Genomic DNA, 22,750 nt, shown 5'->3' on the forward strand with positions numbered 1-22,750 from the left:
TGCTTTATATCGAGGAAAACGAGCGGTAAGTGTTATACAAAACAAAACCTTAATAGCAATTTGATCACTTTTGCGTCATTTGACAGTAAGAATAGTAACAAATAGAGGATAATTTCTTTTCCTACGTTAGGCCTAATACCTGGTATGATTCTTAGTGTGGTACACACACAAAAAAAACCAACCCCAAAACAACACTAACAACATTTTAAAAAACCCACAAAAACGAGTGCCGTGCCGAAGCCACGGGCTAAAATGCTTTTTTATTATTTTTTTTATTTATAGTATCAATCACAAATTGAAATATATACAGTATTAGCGTTGGAAAAGAAAGTTTTCTTTTTGTTATATTTTTTTTTTCTCACCCTAGCGAAACACTTTCTGCAAATGACCTTAATAAAGGAAAATAATAAATTAACCTAAACCACTTTGAATGTCGACCGCATCTTTTATTTACACGGCATCATGCGCGGAAGAAAATACCAACTGAACCGGGATTTCAGACAGCAGATGAATTGAACTTGATTCATTGAACATCATTAGCAATTATACAATCAAACAGATGCAACAATGAAAAGTGGAACTATGAAAAATCGAGAACGTTAGATTTGCGAAGGATTTATTCCGAATCATTGTCTGCTAATAGAGAATTCATGTCAGTTGCTGTGTCGGCGATGCCCACACAGCGCGCCGTCCAAATGTGAAGTTGCGTTGTGCTGAAAGACATACCACTGTGCCATAATTTATCTGATGGCATGTAAAGAAGCTGCTTAAATTATAGTATTTAAAAGTTTCTTCATTTTGTAAGAGCTCAAGAAATTAATTCTGGTTTGAAAGACAAGATGACGGTAAAACTCAGAAGACGTAGCTGTACAGTACCGTTGGTGCTGGAGACATCATAATAAAGGTAACTGCGTTAACTTCGCTTTTTGTTTGGTAATTTGTTGGAGATTATCTTTTGCTGATCTTCTTTGAGCTTGGAGTAACTTTTACATTCTGAACATTTTTATTTGCACTTATCTGCTTAATATGTATTGCTGGGATATCATATAGAATATGAAGTCAGTATAATGGTACTATATTTTACATATTTGAATGATAAAAGACTGGTAAATGATATAATGATAAACTACAAAATGAATAATTTGCCCATTATCCCAAATATGTTAATTAAAACAAACATTGAATGTAAATTCAGATATAATGAGCAGTTGTAAGAAGTAAGAAATAACATTTTATCCATTGAACCTGTTATGTGTTATCATCATCAGTTTTAAAATAAACACATGGAGACAAGTTTGCTTAAATTCTAAAATTAACACACACACACATGGTATTTTAATCAAATACAGAAATGGTGACATTGATATATGCATACCAATAGTTTTTTTTCTTCTACAGATATAAATTAAAAAGCCTAATTCTGAGAGTTTCACCTACAACATTCATGATGGGAAAGGGCCACTAATTAAGAGCTGACATATGTGGAAGAAAAATACCATCCATGTTGAAAAGGGCTAGAGGTAATGTGAGAAAACATAATTTATCAATCTTATTTAACATTATTGTTGATATTTTATCTCAACTGGTCAAAAGGCTAAGTGGGTTTATGTAATGGTCCAGAGTGTGTTATTTATTTCACATCCCCTTGTGTCTTTCAACAGTAAGAAATTAGCTACTTTGGAGTCCATAGTTCTGATCAATTTGTTTATATAAAACTTGGTTTTGGGCTTAAATCAACATCTCGGATAAATCTAATAATGAGCCAAATCCAGGTATATACATGTGATCATGTATAAGATTAGCTGAGTTTTTTAACCAGCCTAAAAGCCATACTTCCACAATATAGGCTAAAATCATTAAGTTGTCCTAGAAGTTTGATGAGTGTTAACCATTAATAATAATAAGGTGATCTTTCATCTGAGTATGTTACCACCGCATGCAATATTTATACATGTAGTGCAGTTTTTACTAAACTTAGAATGCATGCTTATATAAATGAGATCTAGATTGAAGAAGTGAACATGCATACAAATACATGAGGTTATAACCACTACTGCTGATTCAAGTTTGATCATGCTTGGCCATTGGGCTTATATAGTCAAGTTTCACAGTGATGCTTATTATGAGTGTGATAAAGGTATGATAGTGAAGTGACCTTGCATCTGATTGGCAGAGTTTCTTATGATTTGCACAACAGTGTTTATGATCCAATTTAGATCTGACTTGTTTAATTATTTGCTTGTATGTCTGAGGCTGTAAGCAAAATCTATGCATATAATGTGGTGGTTCTACATCTCACTAGCCATTCTTGCTACTGCTCTTAAAACTATTGCTCATTAATTTTATCAGACTTGGTAAATAGATTTATCTCATCAAGATATAGCAAAAGAGCAATTTTGTTTAAAAACTATTCATTCATATTAAACTCAAATTCTGCATCTGATTGGTTGACCTTGCAAATACTATAAGGGCTCTATTTCTGACAAAAAGATTATTTTGATCTAATGTAGCAGAAATGCTTATATGATCAAAACATTGAACATATTTGATGACAAATAAGAAATAGTTTTTCATGCAAATTTGATAAACATTGATAAATCGGTTCATATCATTAAAAGCTTGGAAGAGTTTGATTACATGCGAGACCATCACATATTAATCAGTCTTTATTTAGAGAATTATTTTTGTCAGGATTTAGTAAAATATGTAAAATCAATATGGACTGGTTTTGTTATGTACAGCAACACTAGTTGTTTACTGAGTACTGAGGGAATTGGAGTAAGGCAAGGGTACATTGCAGTAGGTAACCTGGTTGACTTGATAACAGGATTTTAACACAAACATTTTTATCAGGAGTCTAGCATACTAACCATTGATTCACTGCAGATCCTGCCCCCATTAGTTACCTTTTAATACGTAAAGCATTTGGGTTTTTTATGTCACAAATCCCATAGGGATTAAAATTAACATCATAGGTCTCACTGGATAGTTTCGTATTTTGACATCCCTCTAATTTTTAAGGTAGAAGGCATGAACCTAATTATCACAAGCCTAGCATTTATAAATTTACACATAAGCTAAATCTATAATGTGGTTCAGATTTACTTTGAGTTAGGCATGGAAATAGGTTGGCTTGTTGGTGACTGCCTGTCACAGTTAGATGAGCATTGGAGATCATATGCGTAACTTAGTCTGCAAATGAGCTGCCGACTTTTATTTGTGTCTGCTACAGAGGTAAATATAAAAAGATCTTGATGGTAGAGGGGTGATGAAAAGTATGCTAATTTGTTATAGTACTATTGAACTTTATTCATGCATAAGGCACATACTGATTCTTTTAGTTGCCTTGTCACAGAAAAATATTGAAAATAGTTATTTCTAGTAAAAAATGAATGTAAAATTTAGGAGATGGTGGCAGTGATGGTTCAGTATAGAAACCAATAGATGCATCAGGAATTAACCTGATTACTGCAGTCTAAATCTCACATGTATGCTTTCTACAAATATCATTAGTTTGTTTTTATTAGTATCTTCATTGTTGGATGAAAATTCACCAGATAAACTATCCAGTGAGACCATAAAATACACAATTAGAAAATAAAATAAATTTATTCTAGAAAGAAATATTGCATGCAACACTGTGACACAAATGAAAGTAATGAGAAAACACTTAAACAAATGGCTAACATTATTCATCTGGCTTATATAACTAACAGTTGGCCATTTCACTATGGAGTAGTCAGGTATATCTAGTATTATAAGAACAGAACCTAAACAATAATCTCCAAACTTTTATCAAATCAATTGCATACTTGGGTTTGGAATGTATTACATGGGAATTATGTTAATTTTTAAAATCAAAATGTACCTGCATCCTTTGACCCTACCAGAACCAAACTAAAAGCTCAAATTTGTGCAGCTGCTTTAGCTCATCACAAACATAATTGGGAGTATAACTGCTAACCCTACCCTCTAGCACACATTAAAGATCTTTAGAGTTCTTAAATACAGCCTTCTAATTATACAAGTTTCATTACATTGGTCAATAATTAGTCACATGTGATGACACTTTTAACTAATCAAACCACAGCAACTGAGAGCAGACTAAGCACTGATATTTATATGGTACAGTGGCAATATACAGTCTGTCTGCTGCACAGTTAGTTACCTGCCCATTAAACTGACAACACATGAAATAAACTGGACAATTCTAAAAGCCTTGAATTTGACTTTATTTGTCTGTATGGTAGAACAGAACCTGAGTTGAAAAGCTTTTAAAGAAAGACCTTGATATCAAACCTAATAATAACTGCAGGAGTTATATTATGGATAATTAACCATTCTCTCAGTTTCAAACTGGGCATTCCTTCCCATGGGGTTCTAAATGTAAACCAAGTGTAACTGATATCCTAATGAACTGTAAAGACCATAGCAGCACAACAGCAGGGGACCAGATATGTCCAGATCCAGAAATCATAGACCAGTTTCAAACTGATAATGAACCACATAAAAATTACACATCTGCTAGAACTTATGTGATGAAGATAACTTAAATTGCATTATTATTAATCCTCCTCCTCACATTCATCATAATTGAGATGCATCATATATGTTTTATTGTAAAATAGTTTATGCAACATAATTCAGTGAAGACCTTTGCTGCCAATTTACCAGTGAACCATTTGTTTCAATGAACATATTTTATGTTGTAACAAGGAGCATCATTTAAACATTATGATACACTTATCATACCTGTATATGAAATCTTAATACTAACACTTATACTTGCAATACTACTACTAATAAAAACACCTGCATTGATAATTTGATTATGTTCAATTGGACTTGTATCTAAATGATCACCAGCTATATGAAAAGACATATTTTAATATATAGATATTGGATGGAATACTAGTTACCACAATTGAATAGTCATATGATAAATGATATATTATTTTAAACAATTTATATTTGCAGTGAAATATACTTTTACATTATCTTCCCTTAAATTTCATTTATAGAGCAAAATACTCTGCATTCATTAAATTACTGAAATGGTTAATAATACAACAACAAATACTGCAACTTCCAGAACCACAAAAATCAAAAGATATAAACAAAAACTTCTCTACATGTATCAACAGTTGTCACTTAATAGACAGAACTATGAAGATTTAGGACAGGATGTTAACAAATTAGGTATTCAAGTTAAAAAGAAAAAAATACCAAGTAAGCTTACTACCAAAAAATCAAACAATAACAGTGAATTTTAGTACATTCCCAGGAAACAGAATATATGATTGTTCTTAACTTGATCTGATACATCTTAAATCTATAGAAAATGATTCATATTGTATGACTTAAATATTATGTAAACAAAAATTCCATCACTTTTTTCAGATGCAACATGCATACCCCAACCCATCCTTCTTGATCATAAAGTATACCAGCATTCCACTATAAGATGGGGAGCTGTAGTGGCTCAGTGGTTAGCTTTCTGGACCTGTGAAGTAATGTAGGTTCAAATTCTACCATCGGACCAACCTGGGTTAGCTACCATGGTGTGCCCTTGGGCAAGGCACTATACTTAAAGTGCCTTGGCACTAAATAACTTACTTGTGTTGGTTTACCATAAAAGGCCAAACCAAACACAAAAAACAACAACTTTAAAATATGAGTTTTGTCAATACTAAGTAAAGGAAAATCATACTGAAGAAATGTTTTTGTTAATACAGTTTAATGGATCTAAAAAATCTCTTTCTTCTGCAGGAGTTTAAAATGTTAAATTAAAAAGGTCATGGTACACATTGCTTCGTTCGTACACATCAGGCTCCATAACCCATATCCAGCTAAAAATTTTGGTAGAGTCTGAATAAAAAATATTTTAATCTGGATGATAATATTCTTTCTCCATTCATATATTACACCACCAAGATTGATCCAAATAAGATTACATTTTACTATAACACTGAGGATGAGTATGCCTCTTAACAACTGACAAATGTGGAGAGAATGGAGTTAAACTGAACTTTGATTTCTTTTCAACCATAGCACAATTTTCATTTATTATGAAAAAACCTGAATAAAGTTGGAGTTCATAACCATGACAGTCTTGATATAATATAAATTCAATATATTATTGTTGTCTTGAGGTATAGTTCTGTATATTACAATCTCACACAAGATCAGGGTATATTTTAGTACCATACAGTTAATTCAGGATTGTATTAATACCTATTCTGGTGAATGAAAATTAAATAAGATTTACTATTTTGGAACCAGTTGCAATAAAGTTTACTAAACAAGAGAAAATATGACTTTAATATCTAAAATGTAAAATCTGCAAACAGAATACTTGCTTGACTTTACACTTCAACTATATCATAATATTTATTTGAAATGAATTTATACAAATGGCATTAAATTGGGTTTCAGGCTGGTAATGACAATGGTAGCAGTGAATAGGGACGGTCTAGGGACTATGGAACTTCCATGTTAAAAAGGGTATATCCACTTTGGGGACTATGTAATTTAACATGGGAGAAAAAAAAATATCCATTCTAGGGACAAGGGGAATTTAACATGGGAGAAAGAAAAAAACTATTCACTCTAGGGACAAGGGAAATTGAACATGGGGAATAAATCGTGGGACTGTCTAGGGACTAGGGGAAATGGAACAGGGTCGGGACCCTATTTTAATAAGGTCCCGACCTGATGGGTCTATGAAAATGGAACAGGCGAAAATTGAAACAGGGAGGGGTCTCTATTTTTTTATTATTTTTTTAAACAAAAAAATAAAAAAAGGGGTAGGCAATTGAAAGTCAAGATCTTTTCGAGAGATAGGGATGGCCCTGAAAAGGGCCTTTGGTTTTATGTTAATATACCCTTAACATAAAGGGCATCTGTGACATCTTCTTCTTGACCTTAGGCTGCGCCTGACTGCAGGACCATAGATTAAGACTCTTTTGAGGCATCCTTGATGCTCCACATAAGATTCTTCGCATCCACAGGCTGGTGTCTGTCCTGTGGATAACTGTCCAGTTGGATCGGACATACATTGGTATGTCCGTCCGGAACATCATCGAAGACACAAGCGTTGAAGATTGTACGTCGGTCCACATGTTGGGGTGCCGAGTAACAGGTGAAGGAATGCAGTGAACTGTACTTATTTATAGGGAGAGGAAGGATTGAAACGGATTGTGTTTGTTGACCAATCCAAACACGCGTTACAAAATTCAGTCAGCCCACGTCCAATCCGAAGAGAGCAGTCTGTGACGTCACGTAGTCTATATAGATTCGCTAGCACCTTTGCGCAGTCAATCTATGCGACAGTTTTTCAACATGACTGAAACTCAGAAAACGATCAGTTGGGGTGCACCGACGGTGGAGACTACCCAAGGGAACCGGACTTACTTTCAGAAGAGGTGAATTGGGATTTTGTGGATTTCTTTACCTCGCAAGAATTTGTTCCTGAACCTTCGTCACCTTCTCCTTCATTACCGCACATGGAAAATTTTAGACAGAGACAGAAAGAAGAATTGGAGAAATTTATACAACAGCAAAAGGAAGCGGAACAAGCTTTTCTCCTACAGCAACAGCAGCAAGAAGAAGAGGTAAGAAAAAAACAAGAAGAAGAAGAAGCAGCAGCAAAGAAACAAGGGTGTCAAAATGAAATGGTCACGGTACTGTTAGACATTTTAGCGGAGTTAAGAAGTCTGAAACAAATGTATCAGACTTCTTTATTACGGCTGAAGAGAATACGACCTTCCCGAGCTAAACACTCCAACCCTGTGACTAAGCCTACCGCACCACCCTTAGTGATTTCAGCCAAATCATCATCAACAGTAGGCAGTCCAGAAGTAGGCCTTGGCCGTGGCAAAGGCTTAAGACAGTTAAAGTTGATTGTTTAAACTCACCCCTTACACCAAAAAGGCCCTTTTAAGGGCCACCCACGTCTCTCGAAAAGAGATAGACTTTCAATTGCCAATAACTAAAAAAAAACATTTTACCCAATAGTACGTGTCTGTGTATGAGTGTGCGTGAGTGTAGGTTCTTATTTTAAAATCAAAACCCAAAGACACTTACCTTTTATAATTAATTTATTCTTTTATAAATATTTACAATTCACAATTCACAACAGAGCACTTTAAAAAGTTCATAGACTTCTTCTGTCTCATTGTTCACTCTCTCTGTTATTTTAATTTCTTCACCGTCACAGTCTTTTCCTCCTCATCCTCCTCACTTTCTTCCCTTCTTTTCTTCTCCTGTTTCTTTTTCTTACCTGTCTGTTTTCTTCCTCTTCTTCTTCCTCTTCCTCTGAAGAATCCCTCTCTTCTTCCGACTCCTCTTGTTTCTTTTTTGGGCAGTCTGGTGACCAATGTCTTTTTCTTGACAATAATAACAGGTATCTTGACTTTTGTCTCTTCTAACCCCTTTTTTTCTTTTTTGACGGTCTGGACACTCTGAAGACCAATGCCCTTTCTTCTGACAGATATAGCAAGTATCTTGACTTTTATCTCGAAAGGAAGGAAGAGAATTTTCTAATGACCCCTCGCAAAGCTCTGATGAAACGTTCAATCTGGGTAGTCTCTTCCATCGTTGTGCTCGGTTTGAGAGTGAAATGAATAGTGAAAGGACCAGACACATACCCTTTATATACGCTGGTCTGCTATGATTATAAATTAGTCCATGGTGTTTAAACTTTAGTCATTTAACTTTTTGCTATCGAGATGAAATGATCCAATTCATCTGAGAAGAAAGAAGAAGAAAGTAAGAGGCAGAAACGTGATCTGTCGTCTCGTACCAGGGCTGAAGTCTTGGCACAAATTCATGCCAGTGATTTTGAAGAGGACATGAGTGAACCAGAATCCATACCCTCTAAACAAAGTTTACCACCCTTAGTCAACCCTGAAAAGTACTATGACATTCGAGAGACGGAAAAGCGTCCCTCTAGAAAATTTAGAACTACGGCTTACAAATACACAGTGAAGTTTAAAGATTTCAAGTCTGAAGTACTGTTAGAGAAAGCAGAAGGGTTCATCACCGACATGTGGGATTCTTTGCTCACCACACTCAAGCGACAATGTCAACCCAAAGAAGATGATCGCTTGAGACTTTCCGTACAACATGACGGCTTGAAATCCCCTGTTTGGATCGAGTTTAGCAGCCCTGCAGAATTGACCACTTCCAAAGTCATGGACAAGATTCAACACGTGCAACAATATAATGACCAGTTTGACATCACCGATGGAAAAGCCACACTGGACATGACCCACGTCTCTCCTCCTCAAGGGACTGGACAACGCAGAAAGACCTTATTGGTCAACAACCTTCGCATTACCAAAACAAGTCTTGTCCAAATTAACAATTTTCAAGACCACATGTGTTTAGCCCGAGCCATCGTGGTGGGATGAACCTATGCCGACAAGAACGACACGGTAGAATGGAAAAGAGCCTGGGAGAACATTCGAAAATCAAAATGAAGCAGAACGTCTGTTACAACAAGCAGGCCTGTCCAAAGACACACCTGTGGCATTCCTGAGATGCAAAAATTGCAAGATGCCCTAGCTCCACGATACACCTTGAAAGTGCACCTTCAAGAAGTGCGCGGGTCTCTGTTGTTTCGAGGGAAAGACTTTAAGGATGGAAAATACATTCACCTCTATCATCACGATGACCATTTTGATACCATTACCACTATCACAGGATTCCTGGGATACAAATATTACTGTGAGAAATGTGACTATGGTTATAATAATCGAGAGCAACACAAACATTATGGATCGAAATGCTCAGGATGTTTGGCCTCTCAACCCTATCTGAGCGAAGGGCGAGAACCAGTGGATTGTCCTGCTTGTCTGCGCACATTTGTCAGCCCTGCCTGTTACCAACAACATCTGAAGACGCAAGGTTCACAGAAAAAATGTGCTTGTCAACTGCTGAGATTGTGCCCAATGTGTGGACAAGGTCTATGTACCAACAGTACCAAGGCACACGTATGTTCAGGAAAGAAAAAATGTCACATTTGTCACTGCATCGTGGACTTGGAACACCAATGCTACGTGCAAAAATACCAATCCCAACCAGAGAAAGAGGATGGTCACAAGAAGAAGAAAGGCAATTTCATCTTTTTCGATTTCGAATGCATGCAAGAGACCGGTATTCACATTCCTAATTTCTGCGTGGCTCATCGAGCGTGCGAGAAGTGCATTCAAGAACCTATATTGAGTTATTGCCCTCACTGCAGTAAGATTCCTGGAGGGCGTGAAAAAATCTTTCAAGGACCGAACACACTAGCCGATTTCACACAATGGGTCTTAGACCCCATCGACAAGACGTGGAGCCAAGAGGACATCGAACATTATTATGGAGAATGTCATCACCATGCCACGGTGATGGCTAACAATTTCTCCGGCTACGATGGACAGTTTCTTTTGAGATACTATACGGAACGTGGCGCCGAGCGTTCTAAAGTCACTTTGAACGGAGCCAAAATCATTTTCATGCAAGTGGGACAAGTGCAGTTTAAAGATTCGATGAGCTACTTAGCCATGCCTTTGAGTCGAATGCCTAAAATGTTTGGAATGACAGAAATGGCTAAAGGGTACTTTCCACACTTTTTCAATACAGAAGCCAATCAACACGCCGTTCTACCCTATTTGCCTCAGGCTCACTATTACGACCCTGACAACATGTGTACCGAGCGAGAAACTTTCTACGCTTGGTACAAGGCTCACGCCTCCGACCCTTTCGACTTTCAGGAAGAAATGCTAAAGTATTGTCGTTCCGACGTGGACTTTTTACGGCGATGGTGTGGAAAATTTCGAGAACTGTTGATGGAACACGGAGGGGTTGATCCTTTGAAAGAAGCTTGCACCATTGTCAAAGCGTGTTCCTTAGTCTACCGACAACGATTAATGCCTGAAAACACCGTAGCTGTCATCAGTCCTCAAACGACCAACTATGTCAAACGTCAATACTCGGTCAAAGCCCCACGCTGGTTGCATTACTTGTGCGACAAGGAAGACAAATGGATTCAGCAAGCCCGCAACGGAGGGGGCGAAAAGACCATCGGAACGCATTCCGTCGATGGCTGGGACTTAGAAAACCCCAAGATCATGTACGAGTTTAACAGTTGCTTATTTCACGGATGTCCCGTCTGTTACCCTGACAGCGGCACTAAAAATCAGTTTTTACAACGAACCATGGAAGACTTGTACCAGGCCATTTGTCAGCGATGCCTAAAGTTAGAACAGGAAGGATACCAAGTGGTGGAAATGTGGGAACACAAATACGATCACCGTTTGAAAACCAATCCCGAGTTTAAATGCCTCGTGGAAAGTTACCAGTTCATGGACCCCCTGAACCCGAGGGATAGTTTGTACGGAGGAAGGACCAATGCCACCCGTTTGCTGTACCAAGCTGACGAAGAGAAAGGAGAAGAAATCAAATACTTGGACGTGTGTTCACTGTATCCCTACGTGTACAAATATTGTTACTTTCCTGCAGGGCACCCACAATTGTTCACCGAACACATCGACCTGAAAAACATTCGACAATACGAAGGCTTGATCAAGTGCAAAGTTTTGCCTCCCACGAACCTATACCATCCTGTCTTACCTCACCATTGCCAAGGCAAACTTTTGTTTCCTTTGTGCCGTACTTGTGCTGAAACGTGCAACCAAGATCAACCTTGTCATCACACCAAGGAAGAATGGGCCTTGATGGGGACATGGGTCAGCGTAGAATTGTTCAAAGCTCTGAACATGGGATACCAACTGTTAGAAGTGTACGAAATTTGTCACTTTCCCAAGACACAATAATGCCACAAGGGTGACCCACGCAGAAAGGCATTTTCACATACTACGTGGATGCCTTTTTGAAACTGAAGCAAGAAGCCAGTGGCTATCTGTCCTGGTGTCACACTCCCGAAGACCAAAAGACATTCAAAGAGAAATTCTGGGCACAAGAAGGCATTACTTTAGATTACATCGAGAAAAACAAAGGCAGGCGATCGTTTGCCAAAGTGATGTTAAATTGCTTGTGGGGTAAAATGGCACAACGACCGTGTTTACCCAAGACGGAGTATTTGACCGAACCTTCCCGCTACTTTCAGATGATTCACGACAAAGCCAAATTCATGAAACACATGGACGTCGTTCGTGAGGATTTGATCTTGGTGAATTACGAAGAAGATCTGAACTTTGTACAAGACGACCCCTTTGGAAATGTCATCATTGCAGCTTAAGTGACAGCTCATGCTCGCTTAAAATTGTACGAAGCTTTAGAACTGTTAGGGGAACGTGTCCTGTACTTTGACATCAACAGTTGCATTTATATCGATCACCCGAGTCAACAGCACCCTGACATCGAAGGAGACCATTTAGGAGCCTGTACAGACGAGCACCCCGATGACAAGATTCTAAGTTTCGTCAGTGGCAGTCCAAAAAATTACGGCTACTAATACCGGGACAAACAAGGAGAAGTGCACACGAAGTGTAAAGTGAAAGGACTTACTCTGAATTATCGTAGCAGTCGAGTGGTCAACTTTGGCGTATTGAAAGAAGCCTTGCAGTCTAGAGAAAGTGACCACCTATCAACCAACAAGATTGTACGTTTACCCACAAACCACATCGTCAGTCGACCCTTGGAAAAAGTCTATCAAATCGCGTACCAGAAGCGAGTGCAGCTTCCCAACCACTTTATTTTGCCGTATGGACATGTCGGTATAAAACATTGGTTGTAAGAGGATAGCCACCCACCAGAAGGATGACTTCGCCACAGCAAGAATCGAGTGAGAAATCCAGTGAGAACTCCAAGTTCAAACCCTACCATTTTCCAGTCTTCTTACCTGACTATTGTGATTGTGCCCGTCGATTGGACACGTTTCAAAAATGGCCTACGGATAGGGAAGGATTACCTTCTTCGTATGTTTTAGCTAGAACAGGATTTGTCTACTTCGGACCTGAGTCAGGATTGGCATACGAAGTACAGTGTTTCGCTTGCGGACTGAAGTTACGAATGGATCTATGTATCTACAAAGATTCAGCTATTCTGGAACATACTCGATGATCTCCGCACTGCCCTTACCTTTCTATGGCCTTTCCACCCATTAAACTACGGTACAATTATGACGGTACCTTAGAGACGGTACCTTCCAATACTAGACGTAAACACATTGCATCCTATTTCATTGTTGTTTCTTTTTCACATAATAGCTTATTTTTTATAAAATGTTAAACTTTACTAATCTTTTTTCAAGATCACTTTAGTTTGCAAAAATATATATTGTCATTTATTGGCATTCTACATTGAATTTTGTAAACTAGCTATAAACCTGACCTAATTACTCAACTTAACTGCTGACAGAAACAGTCTACAGTAAATGTATTTCATTTCTATAGCTCGATGGATAAACATTACATCTTTTAAAGCTGTGCACAGAATAGGCCGACATATCACGAGTCAGGAAAACATGGGGTGGTATCCCCTGTGTCCAAAATTAATATCATTTTGAATAGAATATTCTAGTGACAATGGCCTCTTTTCAAATGGTAAGCATTGCTTTATTTTATTTTCGTCAATCTGTCAAATTCGGTATGCATTTTGCTTTAATATTTGAGATGGAAACCTTAGGTGCATAGAAATGTCAGACAGCATTGTACATCATGGATGGTGTCCAACATACTTTTATGATCATAAAACAAAATCCCATTGTTTTAGTTATGGCCACTGATTTAAAAAATATTCATCCAAGCTAAATATAATAATAGTAATAATGAGGACTTTGTACAGCGCCTAATCTTTAGAAGCTCTAAGCGCTTTGCAACATTAGACAACATAAAAACATACACAATGATATGATTACAAAAACAAACACCATGAAATTAGAAAACATAAGAAACATGCTGAGAATATTTAAGGTAGTTAACATTATTAAGTCATTAAGTTTGTTTTAGTAGTTGGAATAAGTAGTTTTGAGAGCACTCTTGAATGGGATCACTGCGTCTTTGTGTCTAAGTTCAGTGGGCAATTCATTCCATGTTGCTGGGCCCTGGTATGCAAAAGAATACTGTCCATGTGACTTTGTTTTCATATTGAGAATAATGAGTATATGATTGTCGGAAGAGGATTGTAAGTATCTTGCTGGTGTGTACACATAGGTGAGGTTGGATAGGTATGTTGGACTAGAGTCCGTCACTGAAACGTAGCACAGAGAACAAATGTTGTGTTTGATTCTGGATCGAATGGATAGCCAGTGTTGGGTACAGAGCAGCGGGGAGGTGTGCTCTGATTGTGGTACTCTAAGTATGATCTAAGCAGCTATGTTTTGAACTTTTTGAAGTCTCTGCAGTAGATATTAAGATGAACCAGACAGAACTGAGTTACCATAGTCCAGTCTTGAAAGTAGTAATGAACACACAAGTGTTTTAGTGGCATCAACTGAAAGATATCTGAGAATGGAGCTGATGGGTCTCAGCTCAAGATATGCAGCCTTGCATATGTTCATGACATGTTGGTGCAGTGTGAGAGTACTGTCCAGAGTAACACCTAGGTTTTGTACTGATTGTGTGAATTTAATGTTGGTGTTGCTGATATTTATTGTGTGAGGTAAAGGATGTGAATGAGAAAGTCTTTGTGTTGTAATCAGAATGGCCTCAGTTTTATCATCATTCATCTGCAGCTTGTTACAAGTCATCCATGATTTCACATCAGAAATGCACATCTCTACACCTTGGATGGTAGCATCAACTTCAGTTGGATGGCTAGATTTGTATATTTGGGTGTCATCAGTGTACAATTGGTGAGACACTGGATGATGATCTATGACACTTGAGAGCAGCTGAGTGTATAGAGTGTAGAGAAAAGGTCCAAGAACAGACCCCTGTGGAACACCACAACATAGATCAACTGGGCTGGAGTGTAATCTATTTGCAGACACAATTTGTGTCCTGTGGCAAGGGCGATATGCAGATTGTACATTGCTAAAAAGACTGTTTGAATTCAGACAAGATGCAAGCTGGGATTGAACAACCTTTTGTAAGATTTTTTATATGAATTGGAGATTAGAAACCGGGCAGTAGTTCTTTAAATCGTTATGGTGTAGTGTTAGTTTCTTCAGCAGAGGTTTTACAACGGGAGTTTTGAAAAATGATGGAAATTAAGCTTAAGAGAGAGAGGTATTAATAACATCAGTTAGTGAAGGCAATACTGGATCTAAGCACTCAAGCAGCAGTAATGTTTGAATTGGATCAAGTTCACATGACTTTGGTGCACTCTAGGATGATTACTTAAAAATGCATTTATTGGTGGTAAGAGACTAAATACATGACTTGATACCTGTGTTTAGCATTAATTGGAAAGCTGAAGATTAGTAATCTTTTGACATACATATCTGAATTGTACCATTTAATTTACAAAATTCAATGTAATTTGCATTGGTAAAATGTGTAGCACAAGAAAAGTCATTATGAATCAGAGATAAATCATATCTTTGTTTTGTCTGGAGCTTGACTAATTTATTGCACATTTCTGTACACTATTTTGTCTTTAATCCAGGATTATTCACTGCATTCGGATGCATTTCATGGTGAAAATTCACCAGCTGGATTTAAAAGTGGTGAATATTGCTTGCGATTGTTCTGCAAACCCTGTATGTCACAAGGAGTCAGTGTATTCAAGGACTCATAAAGTATTTACAAGTTCTCATTGATATTTCAGATGAAAATGAAGAACTGAAAAAAGATGAAAATCTCAAGTGGAAACCTTTCTGGTCAGCCATCTCATCCAAAACCTCCTGAAATGGAGAGTATTTTGCAGACTCCAAGATTTCCTCTTATCCTGCTGGTATGTTCTATTTAGTTTATCTCGTCTCTTTTTATCAATTGCTTTTATACCATGCCACAATTGGAAATTCCTTATCAAAAGTATGTATAAATTTCATCATTTTTCTGTCTGTTTAATAACATGTGTTTAAGAGACTTACTCGTGATGCTGTATATATGAGATTAGATGTTTTGTTAAAAAAGAATGCATTTTGTGATATATTGTATCACTGCCTTATATACAGTGGTCATTGCAACCAGTATGCATTTTGTTTACATGCCAAAAAATCCAGTCTGATTTCTTTGTTTCTTTCTTACTGCAATTAAGGAGTAGTGATAATCTTTATACTCTTAGCTGCATCCAGAAGGACAACACCATCACCATCCCCATCCACTCTGGAGTGGAGAATATAAAGGTTTCTCTCTGCCAGTCCCTCTGCAAATAGTAAGTATTGAGGATGGAAAAAATGTACATTATAGAATAATGAAACAAATACTACAGGTGTTGAGTTTTATATAATCTCTTATTTCATTTACAGCTCTCTAAATATGAGTAAGTCAATTATACACTGTATTTATGAATTTAATTCTCATCTAAGGTAGTAGAACTGTTTTATGTTTGACAAAATGTTGGGTAATTTGTGGCCGTACACTAAAAACACATTTTGTAGCATTTAAAAATGCTTATGTTCAATGCACGTAAAACTCATTGGTTTGTTGTCACTTCAGTTGATAATAGTCTTGTCATCTTGTAGACATTTTGAATGTTAGTGTTCAATGCTAAGGTCATATACATTGAGTCAACATCAAAATTTGTTTGCAAAATGGAAAATTATGACATGAAAGCACAAGCTCTTGTAGCTTAGATACTGTTATTTCAGAACATTGTGAGATGTTAATTAATTAAATTATAGGTCATAAAACATACTGTTCAAGACTTATTTGTGCAAATAAACAATGAATTGTTTATCATTGATGTGTCGACTGTTCATCATTCCATTGGTTTTTTATTTTTCTTTCTGATGTATACCATTGTCTTCTGTAAGTCAGACGCCTAAACCATCTACATTGAATGCAGTCTTTACAGACACCAGCAGTGAAACAACATATCCAGGGAATAAAAAAATAAAGGATTATAGGGAAAAGTTTTCATATAAACTGTACAAAAACCATGTATTTCATTCCATAAATATTTTTCATTGTTAAACCCATGTTCACTGTACAGATCTTTATAAGGAGTTTATAATAATGATCTTGATCTTTCAAAACTAATTTCATCACAAATCTCTTACAGATTTCCAGTTCAATGTACTTATGAAACTGGACACAAATATTGAGAATTTGTTGGAGCAGCTGGCCCTCCATGTTCATACATAAGGCCCAGACACAGAATACAGAGAAGAAATTCTTGCAATGCCATGTGATTCAGTGGAGGAACTAGAGGGCCTTTGCCAGAGGTTGGAGGAGAATCCCAAACTGCCCAAGAAGATGGTAAATTGGGGCTTTATTTCCTATTTAAAAAAAACTGTTATAACCTTTATTTGCTGTTGTGAACCTCAATATGCATTATGCGAGTTCTGCAGTGCCTGTATAATTATTTTTGGGGGTGTGGTGAACATGTAGTGGTCAGCTGTTTTGTCTTACGGATGTAGGCCAAAACATGTTTAGAGATGAACATGTAACAGGTATTTTACTACATATACACTATTACATATTATGTGGCTACTTTAATTCAATCCTTGAGTGAATGTCATTTATGAAGTTAATAGATTCACGGTGGTTAATTTGGTTTATAAATGCTATTAGTACATTGTGTTGCATAGTTAATGTTATCAAATTCTTTTCAAGTTAGAGAAATTAAATTTGCTTGCAAAACCATGGCAAAAAATAACTATATACAAGCATATTTTGTCACATCGATCGTGAAATACTACTACTACTAATAATATCAAAATCAAAAAATTTTAATATTATTATTATTATTATTTTCAGATATGCTACTTGAGCTCCCTTGGCAGGTTTACAATTGACGATAGTGTCTGCAGGATGATGGAAAAGCTTAAAACAAAAAGACTGGCCAGAGTTTAGTCCAAAGGGACGTAAAGGGAAAAAAGCATTTCAAGAGCTTGTGATATGTCAGGTTTTGATAAATAAGTATGGCTTGATTTAAATTGTGTTTTTCATGTGACTTGCCAGAGATTTTTAAATGAATTGATAAAGTAACTTGAGACCACATTTCAAAGTACATGTTTTAAAAATATTCCATTGATTATTTGCTGTCATTTAGAAAAATGCAATGCATCCTTTGTTGTGAAACTTATTTTAAAACATTGTATTACTCTTGCAGAAGCCTGCTTGAAAAATAATGGCAAAGCAAAGGCAAATGGAATGGAAGAGACCATATCAGAGACCCTCAAATATGCACCCAACCAACGCAGAATGATAAAAAACAAGGTAATCCAAATGATTCTTATTTCATCAATATTGGATTCAGTTTTGTCTTTTAAAGCATAGTATTTTCAAAGCGGATGCATTTCTAAACTGATAACAAAATCAGCTTATCCTATTGCCCAGGACTATCAGAGCTAGAGTCCAGCTAACTACAATATGCATATATCTTGTCTGATTGGACAAGTGCCTCCATTTGGAATTTTTATTCACATGAAATATTTGGATGAAATAAATTCATCTTTGTGCAAATTGATTGCACCATCCACTTGCCAGAAATGACAAGTAAGTGCAAAGTTATCTTGTATCATGTCTTAACGATAGTAAGGGAAGCACAAGTGCAGTGAAGAAAATTTCATACATTTTTATAATGCTGATTAACATGACTTCTGCATATGTAACTAGTGCTGAGATGATATGACTTTATTTAAGCATTACAATTTTGTTTTAATTTGCAGGTGCGTGAGCAGAAGAAATAATAGATAAACTTTACAGTGGAGTTGGAGTCTGATTCTGATTCATAATCTTAATTAAATCTAGAAAATGAACATTAAAGTCATATTAAAATATATGTTGTATTGTTTCCTTCTTTCATTTTTCTCTTAAAAACAAATGTCTGAACCTTTAGTCTGTAAATTCAGTGGATTCCTTATCAGCCCATCTACGTTTACTTTACACCATGCTACTTTAAAAAAAAATGAATTATCCCCATTGGGGTAGGACTGATCGGCCTGGTGTCAGGATAATGTGACTGGATGCAACATCATACTACATGTTTGCAGCATGATGCCCCAGTGCTATACATCACTATGAACTGCCACACTGCAGACATCGTAGCAATATGACTGAAAAATTATTCAAGCTACGTTAAAAATCCAATCACACACACACAATTCCATTCTTCGATCCAGAACCAACACTAATTCCGTACTACAGTTCTTGCATTTCAATCCGATTTTGCTTTTGAAATGTAGTGCCGCTCGATTCATAATGAACCCATTCATTTCAAACACTCGCAAATACTTACTATTCCTGTCTACAACTGAAAAATATCTATATAAAAAAACGTGTAACTGTGTTTTATGCAAGGGCATGGAGATGCACAAAAACTTGCAGCTGAAGCTTGAATAAAACCCCGACTGTGGATAAGACTTTACCCATCGATTACCCCAGCTTGGGGATAAATTCCGACCATGACGATTTATTATATATCCTATGACTGCTCCAGCTTGAGGGCAAAATCCAAACACATCCCTAAAAAGATAACAAGTATAACGGCTCTTTACCTTCTGTAAATGGCACTTGAGCTTCCTGATGCTGTTGTATCTGCCATTTGACAGAATCACGAACGTGGGTATATTTCTTAATTGCCTCTAGTTGTTGAGCTAGTTTAGCTGTATGAAATTCCTTTGTGCAGACTCACTCATTATTAATATTACAACAGTGATTTAATTACACATCACCTGTCAGCACACCAATGATAAGTCAGTTATTTTATAACACACCAACAAGCTTGAACCTTGCACCCCCCCCCCTTTTTTTTTTTCATTTTGGGCACCTGTGGACATGAATCTGCAAGGCTCAAATTGTCATTTTTAATATAAGATCTCAACATTTTTAAGGCCTTAATTTTAAAGACATCCGTAAAACCCCTAAAAGGTTATCAACTGGATCACCAGCCTTCGTTTAGAGTAACAGCAAGTATATATATATATTTAGGTCTAAGGAAACACAATAAAAATGTTTGATTTAACAATGACATATTTGCCTCAGGTCTGTGATCCTGAAGTGAATATTAACTGTCCATTTATTTTCTTGGCTTTCCTTTACTAGGAAATTGATTATAGAGATTTCTGCGATGGTGAAGGCAATGTAAAAATTGGTTACTATAACATACTTTTTACGCCATGTTTGAAAAAATAAATCCAGTGGAAAGGTTATAGTCTGAAAACCTTCATTAAATTAAGTAAACATAGGGGAAAAAACTTTAAGAGTTCATAAATATTTTTCAGTGCTGAATAAAGATATAACATAACACTTTCTGCTGTGATTTTAATAGTTTCTGACAGCATGAAAAATTTCTAGAACTATAATGTATAAATGTTCTCAAAAGATTATATTAATATGGGGGAAAAATCTGTTATGAAATAAACCGACAAGATCTTGTATGAATTCATGTTATCTTTAAATATGATATTTGTGTGAAAATATCTGGAAGAAAAAGCAAGATGGTGCCACTCACACATACAATGTGGTTGCCACAGTGGCCATATTAAGAAAATTTTTGTCGCTACTTCTGAATGGATAATTGTGTCAGCGTGTCAACATGTGTACAAAATACTTATGTTGATGTCTAGCAGGTCCTGAATGAGAATTATGGTGCTGTACAGACATCCTATAAGGCCACCAATGTGGCCATCCTGAAAATCTTGTTATCACTACTTCTCCTGAATGAATCATCATATCAGTGAAAGACTTCTTATGTCTAGTTGGACGTAAATGAAAATAGTGCCAATCTAACCTCCAATATGGCTGTTTTAATGGGCATCTGGAAAACCCTTCCTTGCTACTTCTCCTAGATGGCTGGTCATTTTGACATTGTGCTTTCACTAGATGACCTATTTGATGTCTCGTTGGCTGTAAATGGAACTATGCATATGGTTTTGATGTCTAGTTGGTCCTAAATGTGGTTTTTGCTGCTCATAAACTTCTAATGGTATTATAGTTGGTTAATTAATGAAATTGCTGTACAAAATTAAAAGGCCTTCTCGCTTTCTACCAAGTTTGGATACAATTATCTTTACCAGCTAGGATTTCTTGATCCTCTTTTTTATACATCAACCCTTCGCATATATAGTTAGCTAAAACAGTATTTTGAACAATTAATTGCCCTCTTGCAAATAAAATCCCAATTGCATGCTTTTACCAATGTGAGAGCTCCTTATATAAGTAGCTAAGTATTCAGTAACTGAATTTCCACATCCACATGCATCAACTCTGAATTAAAAGTTGCAAAACGTATACAAATTGGAAAATCTTGAGACATGTGTCACTTTGCATGGTGGGTGTTATGATTCAAATGCAACAAGGAAATTGAATTAGGGTTAATTTCTTTAAGCTGTATTCAATCATGGGGCCCTGGGTTATAGAATGGTCTAGGCATACACATCACTCAAACTAATCAACTCTCTCTAGTCCAACCAATGTGTGTATATGAGAAAGCTTGCCAGTAGCGTTATGTGTGTTGATTTCCTCCAATAAATATGCTGGCTGCCATGTAAAGCCTAAGATGTCCTGAAAAATGGTGTTAAGCTCCATACAAGCAAGCTAAACAATCAATGATATGATGGAACAGTAGACACCATTTTAGCTAAATATGCCAAGAATTGATTTAGAGACTTGGTTAGTGATGATGACTTAAAATTGGCAAGGGATTAAAAAGATAAAAGAAATGACCTTCATGGCACTGTAATATAACAAATGAGGAAAAACAAAAGTTTATTGCATTTGAACCTTTTGTTTTTTCACAGTTTCAATTTAATTTAAGTCATAAGGCCCCTTATTTTGCCTTACCAAACATATAGCAAGTTATTACCTCAAGCCCTAGCACTAATAATGCCTCACAAGTAAGCAGTCTTTTATGAAGTCTCAGGTCTGAGTATATGTCTAGCATTACTTATGTCCAGTTTGTTTATACAATTCTTTCTCACATGGTACAGTTTTCAGAGAGACACGATAAATTCAACAAGTGTGGTAATGAAGGGACAGGCATTCTTTATTTATGCACACATCCCAAAGGGACATTGCTATGTTTGAATCAACACTGAACTGAAGAATGGAGCATCAGCTGCATCAATTAAAATATTGTGGCCCACACAAAATACTGCAAGGACTGTGATCTATTTATGAGTGCAATGGGCATGAATTACTGTAGCAGACTGGAGGAAGTAATCCGAATTTATTAATATCTTGAAGCTAAATATAATAAAGATTTCATCTATAATCTGTGGAATCGTTTTTGCACACAGTTTGCAGGATTTGTCTTTGGATCATCGTTTTTCTTTTTCTTCATCATTCTAGCTTATGGTATCTTGATAAGTCTTATGGTGCCGTGCAACTGCACTTGATGATTACCACAGCCAGTGACATTGTATCAAATCTTTTGGGATCAGATGATTCAATGCAAATTCCACATAACCTATCACCATCCTTATGTTTGCCATCTGACTTACTAAGTTATTTTGCCTAAATAATAATAAAAACAATCTGGTCTGATGTATTGATAGCGTTCTGAATGACCATAATATATTCTCTGTATCTACCCTAGAAAATCCTGAGTGGATCGCTGTTTGGTTTTAATAAACCAAAGTAATCCAATGAAAGGCATTTTACAGACACAAGTGTCTGTTTCCTGTATGCAGTGATTAAATGATAGTATTATGTCTTTATTTTTTAAAACTGATGATACATATGATCAC

General features: G+C 36.4%; 1 long non-coding RNA gene across 2 annotated transcripts; it reads left to right on the forward strand.

Annotated features, from left to right (window-relative positions):
• Positions 1-158: 158 nt before the first annotated feature.
• Positions 159-18,162, forward strand: LOC149792162 (uncharacterized). Of its 2 annotated transcripts, XR_016423495.1 has the most exons (7): positions 159-904; positions 1,399-1,520; positions 5,401-5,515; positions 15,721-15,846; positions 16,180-16,269; positions 17,119-17,315; positions 17,817-18,162. It is a non-coding gene; the product is annotated as an uncharacterized LOC149792162 (long non-coding RNA). The 2 variants fall into 2 exon arrangements; XR_016423494.1 differs by lacking the exon at positions 5,401-5,515 and having other exon boundaries at positions 163-904.
• Positions 18,163-22,750: the final 4,588 nt, after the last annotated feature.

The sequence above is a fragment of the Sinohyriopsis cumingii genome, chromosome 9, assembly GCF_028554795.1.
Source record: "Sinohyriopsis cumingii isolate HCF-2022 chromosome 9, ASM2855479v2, whole genome shotgun sequence".
Lineage (NCBI taxonomy): Eukaryota > Metazoa > Mollusca > Bivalvia > Unionida > Unionidae > Sinohyriopsis > Sinohyriopsis cumingii.